The following is a 6,622-nucleotide window of genomic DNA, read 5'->3' as shown; positions in this document are numbered from 1 at the left end:
TTTTGTCCATCGGTGAATTCAACCTTTTTTCTCAATCGGAATAGGCAAGGATAATGAAAGATATATTTTACAATGTTAGAAAGTACATCATTTTATTTAATTGTGTGAATAAAAGGAATCGCCTCCCCGTCGGGGAATTGAACCCCGGTCTCCCGCGTGACAGACGGGGATACTGCCCACTATACTAACGAGGACTTATTGGCATCAGTTAAACAGTGCTCACCTCCTTGGGGTTAAGGCATACCCTCGATCAATTCACAGTATTGTAATAGGCAGATTTGCTGCTTTTGGTTAGGACAAGTAATCTTTTTTCCTAAATATTACAATACAGAAATTCCTAGCCAAAAACAATCAGTTTGATCAAGAAATTATTTCATTGAAATAAATATCTATCTATCGATCTGTCTATCTGGCTATCTTTCTAACTATCAATATATATATTTATATATATATATATATATATAAGGTACGTAGTGCTCCCACGTCGAAGTGTTCAGTAACAGCCGTTACTGTCGAGCAGGAAAATAGGAGCAGCGAGACCCAGAAATGGTGCAAATGTTATTTTATTAAATGTTAGCCCAGCACCAGTCCGCCATATATATATATATATAATCAGCTCACTTTACCATTTGCAGCTTATAACTATTAGCCACCAGGGGTCACTACTAACCAAAAGCAGTCATTCTACTTGTAAATTGTGCCAATCGAGTGGAACAGCAGCCTAGGATTCACCACTGCTTCATCTCATTTTCCAAGAGAATGCAGATGTAAAGTGTTTTTGATGGTACGCCTGTGCATATTGAAATATTCAGAGCATATTCTGAATTTCAGTTAACACATCAGTAAGCATTTTGTCCATCGTGAATTCAACCTTTTTTCTCAATCGGAATAGGCAAGGATAATGACAGATATATTTTACAATGTTAGAAAGTGCATCATTATATTTAATTGTGTGAATAAAAGGAATCGCCTCCCCGTCGGGGAATTGAACCACGGTCTCCCGCGTGACAGGCGGGGATACTGACCACTATACTAACGAGGACTTATTGGCATCAGTTAAACAGTGCTCACCTCCTTGGGGTTAAGGCATACCCTCGATCAATTCACAGTATTGTAATAGGCAGATTTGCTGCTTTTGGTTAGGACAAGTAATCTTTTTTCCTAAATATTACAATACAGAAATTCCTAGCCAAAAACAATCAGTTTTATCAAGAAATTATTTCATTGAAATAAATATCTATCTATCGATCTGTCTATCTGGCTATCTTTCTAACTATCAATATATATATTATATATATATATATATATATATATATATATATATATATATATATATATATATAATCAGCTCACTTTACCATTTGCAGCTTATAACTATTAGCCACCAGGGGTCACTACTAACCAAAAGCAGTCATTCTACTTGTAAATTGTGCCAATCGAGTGGAGCAGCAGCCTAGGATTCACCACTGCTTCATCTCATTTTCCAAGAGAATGCAGATGTAAAGTGTTTTTGATGGTACGCCTGTGCATATTGAAATGTTCAGAGCATATTCTGAATTTCAGTTAACACATCAGTAAGCATTTTGGCCATCAGTGAATTCAACCTTTTTTCTCAATCAGAATACGCAAGGATAATGACAGATATATTTTACAATGTTAGAAAGTACATCATTTTATTTAATTGTGTGAATAAAAGGAATCGCCCCCCCGTCAGGGAATTGAACCCCGGTCTCCCGCGTGACAGGCGGGGAAACTGACCACTATACTAACTAAGGCATACCCTCGATCAATTCACAGTATTGTAATAGGCAGATTTGCCGCTTTTGGTTAGGACAAGTAATCTTTTTTCCTAAATATTACAATACAGAAATTCCTAGCCAAAAACAATCAGTTTTATCAAGAAATTATTTCATTGAAATAAATATCTATCTATCGATCTGTCTATCTGGCTATCTTTCTAACTATCAATATATATATTTATATATATATGTATATATATATATATATATATATAATCAGCTCACTTTACCATTTGCAGCTTATAACTATTAGCCACCAGGGGTCACTACTAACCAAAAGCAGTCATTCTACTTGTAAATTGTGCCAATCGAGTGGAACAGCAGCTAAGGATTCACCACTGCTTCATCTCATTTTCCAAGAGAATGCAGATGTAAAGTGTTTTTGATGGTACGCCTGTGCATATTGAAATATTCAGAGCATATTCTGAATTTCAGTTAACACATCAGTAAGCATTTTGGCCATCAGTGAATTCAACCTTTTTTCTCAATCAGAATAGGCAAGGATAATGACAGATATATTTTACAATGTTAGAAAGTACATCATTTTATTTAATTGTGTGAATAAAAGGAATCGCCTCCCGGTCGGGGAAATGAACCCCGGTCTCCCGCGTGACAGGTGGGGATACTGACCACTATACTAACGAGGACTTATTGGCATCAGTTAAACAGTGCTCACCTCCTTGGGGTTAAGGCATACCCTCGATCAATTCACAGTATTGTAATAGGCAGATTTGCTGCTTTTGGTTAGGACAAGTAATCTTTTTTCCTAAATATTACAATACAGAAATTCCTAGCCAAAAACAATCAGTTTTATCAAGAAATTATTTCATTGAAATAAATATCTATCTATCGATCTGTCTATCTGGCTATCTTTCTAACTATCAATATATATATTTATATATATATATATATATATATATATATATATATATATATATATATATATATATATATATAATCAGCTCACTTTACCATTTGCAGCTTATAACTATTAGCCACCAGGGGTCACTACTAACCAAAAGCAGTCATTCTACTTGTAAATTGTGCCAATCGAGTGGAGCAGCAGCCTAGGATTCACCACTGCTTCATCTCATTTTCCAAGAGAATGCAGATGTAAAGTGTTTTTGATGGTACGCCTGTGCATATTGAAATATTCAGAGCATATTCTGAATTTCAGTTAACACATCAGTAAGCATTTTGTCCATCGGTGAATTCAACCTTTTTTCTCAATCGGAATAGGCAAGGATAATGAAAGATATATTTTACAATGTTAGAAAGTGCATCATTTTATTTAATTGTGTGAATAAAAGGAATCGCCTCCCCGTCGGGGAATTGAACCCCGGTCTCCCGCGTGACAGACGGGGATACTGCCCACTATACTAACGAGGACTTATTGGCATCAGTTAAACAGTGCTCACCTCCTTGGGGTTAAGGCATACCCTCGATCAATTCACAGTATTGTAATAGGCAGATTTGCTGCTTTTGGTTAGGACAAGTAATCTTTTTTCCTAAATATTACAATACAGAAATTCCTAGCCAAAAACAATCAGTTTGATCAAGAAATTATTTCATTGAAATAAATATCTATCTATCGATCTGTCTATCTGGCTATCTTTCTAACTATCAATATATATATTTATATATATATATATATATATAAGGTACGTAGTGCTCCCACGTCGAAGTGTTCAGTAACAGCCGTTACTGTCGAGCAGGAAAATAGGAGCAGCGAGACCCAGAAATGGTGCAAATGTTATTTTATTAAATGTTAGCCCAGCACCAGTCCGCCATATATATATATATATAATCAGCTCACTTTACCATTTGCAGCTTATAACTATTAGCCACCAGGGGTCACTACTAACCAAAAGCAGTCATTCTACTTGTAAATTGTGCCAATCGAGTGGAACAGCAGCCTAGGATTCACCACTGCTTCATCTCATTTTCCAAGAGAATGCAGATGTAAAGTGTTTTTGATGGTACGCCTGTGCATATTGAAATATTCAGAGCATATTCTGAATTTCAGTTAACACATCAGTAAGCATTTTGTCCATCGTGAATTCAACCTTTTTTCTCAATCGGAATAGGCAAGGATAATGACAGATATATTTTACAATGTTAGAAAGTGCATCATTATATTTAATTGTGTGAATAAAAGGAATCGCCTCCCCGTCGGGGAATTGAACCCCGGTCTCCCGCGTGACAGGCGGGGATACTGACCACTATACTAACGAGGACTTATTGGCATCAGTTAAACAGTGCTCACCTCCTTGGGGTTAAGGCATACCCTCGATCAATTCACAGTATTGTAATAGGCAGATTTGCTGCTTTTGGTTAGGACAAGTAATCTTTTTTCCTAAATATTACAATACAGAAATTCCTAGCCAAAAACAATCAGTTTTATCAAGAAATTATTTCATTGAAATAAATATCTATCTATCGATCTGTCTATCTGGCTATCTTTCTAACTATCAATATATATATTTATATATATATATATATATATATATATATATATATATATATATATATAATCAGCTCACTTTACCATTTGCAGCTTATAACTATTAGCCACCAGGGGTCACTACTAACCAAAAGCAGTCATTCTACTTGTAAATTGTGCCAATCGAGTGGAGCAGCAGCCTAGGATTCACCACTGCTTCATCTCATTTTCCAAGAGAATGCAGATGTAAAGTGTTTTTGATGGTACGCCTGTGCATATTGAAATATTCAGAGCATATTCTGAATTTCAGTTAACACATCAGTAAGCATTTTGTCCATCGGTGAATTCAACCTTTTTTCTCAATCGGAATAGGCAAGGATAATGAAAGATATATTTTACAATGTTAGAAAGTACATCATTTTATTTAATTGTGTGAATAAAAGGAATCGCCTCCCCGTCGGGGAATTGAACCCCGGTCTCCCGCGTGACAGACGGGGATACTGCCCACTATACTAACGAGGACTTATTGGCATCAGTTAAACAGTGCTCACCTTCTTGGGGTTAAGGCATACCCTCGATCAATTCACAGTATTGTAATAGGCAGATTTGCTGCTTTTGGTTAGGACAAGTAATCTTTTTTCCTAAATATTACAATACAGAAATTCCTAGCCAAAAACAATCAGTTTGATCAAGAAATTATTTCATTGAAATAAATATCTATCTATCGATCTGTCTATCTGGCTATCTTTCTAACTATCAATATATATATTTATATATATATATATATATATAAGGTACGTAGTGCTCCCACGTCGAAGTGTTCAGTAACAGCCGTTACTGTCGAGCAGGAAAATAGGAGCAGCGAGACCCAGAAATGGTGCAAATGTTATTTTATTAAATGTTAGCCCAGCACCAGTCCGCCATATATATATATATATATAATCAGCTCACTTTACCATTTGCAGCTTATAACTATTAGCCACCAGGGGTCACTACTAACCAAAAGCAGTCATTCTACTTGTAAATTGTGCCAATCGAGTGGAACAGCAGCCTAGGATTCACCACTGCTTCATCTCATTTTCCAAGAGAATGCAGATGTAAAGTGTTTTTGATGGTACGCCTGTGCATATTGAAATATTCAGAGCATATTCTGAATTTCAGGTAACACATCAGTAAGCATTTTGTCCATCGTGAATTCAACCTTTTTTCTCAATCGGAATAGGCAAGGATAATGACAGATATATTTTACAATGTTAGAAAGTGCATCATTTTATTTAATTGTGTGAATAAAAGGAATCGCCTCCCGGTCGGGGAAATGAACCCCGGTCTCCCGCGTGACAGGTGGGGATACTGACCACTATACTAACGAGGACTTATTGGCATCAGTTAAACAGTGCTCACCTCCTTGGGGTTAAGGCATACCCTCGATCAATTCACAGTATTGTAATAGGCAGATTTGCTGCTTTTGGTTAGGACAAGTAATCTTTTTTCCTAAATATTACAATACAGAAATTCCTAGCCAAAAACAATCAGTTTTATCAAGAAATTATTTCATTGAAATAAATATCTATCTATCGATCTGTCTATCTGGCTATCTTTCTAACTATCAATATATATATTTATATATATATATATATATATATATATATATATATATATATATATAATCAGCTCACTTTACCATTTGCAGCTTATAACTATTAGCCACCAGGGGTCACTACTAACCAAAAGCAGTCATTCTACTTGTAAATTGTGCCAATCGAGTGGAGCAGCAGCCTAGGATTCACCACTGCTTCATCTCATTTTCCAAGAGAATGCAGATGTAAAGTGTTTTTGATGGTACGCCTGTGCATATTGAAATATTCAGAGCATATTCTGAATTTCAGTTAACACATCAGTAAGCATTTTGTCCATCGGTGAATTCAACCTTTTTTCTCAATCGGAATAGGCAAGGATAATGAAAGATATATTTTACAATGTTAGAAAGTACATCATTTTATTTAATTGTGTGAATAAAAGGAATCGCCTCCCCGTCGGGGAATTGAACCCCGGTCTCCCGCGTGACAGACGGGGATACTGCCCACTATACTAACGAGGACTTATTGGCATCAGTTAAACAGTGCTCACCTCCTTGGGGTTAAGGCATACCCTCGATCAATTCACAGTATTGTAATAGGCAGATTTGCTGCTTTTGGTTAGGACAAGTAATCTTTTTTCCTAAATATTACAATACAGAAATTCCTAGCCAAAAACAATCAGTTTTATCAAGAAATTATTTCATTGAAATAAATATCTATCTATCGATCTGTCTATCTGGCTATCTTTCTAACTATCAATATATATATTTATATATATATATATATATATATATATATATATA

General features: G+C 35.6%; 1 non-coding gene across 1 annotated transcript; it reads right to left on the bottom strand.

Annotated features, from left to right (window-relative positions):
* Nucleotides 1-3,964: 3,964 nt before the first annotated feature.
* On the bottom strand, nucleotides 3,965-4,036 carry TRNAD-GUC (transfer RNA aspartic acid (anticodon GUC)). The gene has a single exon. It is a non-coding gene; the product is annotated as a tRNA-Asp (tRNA).
* Nucleotides 4,037-6,622: the final 2,586 nt, after the last annotated feature.

Source organism: Lissotriton helveticus, chromosome 1_2, assembly GCF_964261635.1.
Source record: "Lissotriton helveticus chromosome 1_2, aLisHel1.1, whole genome shotgun sequence".
In the NCBI taxonomy this organism is placed as follows: Eukaryota; Metazoa; Chordata; class Amphibia; order Caudata; family Salamandridae; genus Lissotriton; species Lissotriton helveticus.
Note: the sequence above shows the minus strand (reverse complement) of the source record. Positions and strands in the feature narration are given on the sequence as shown.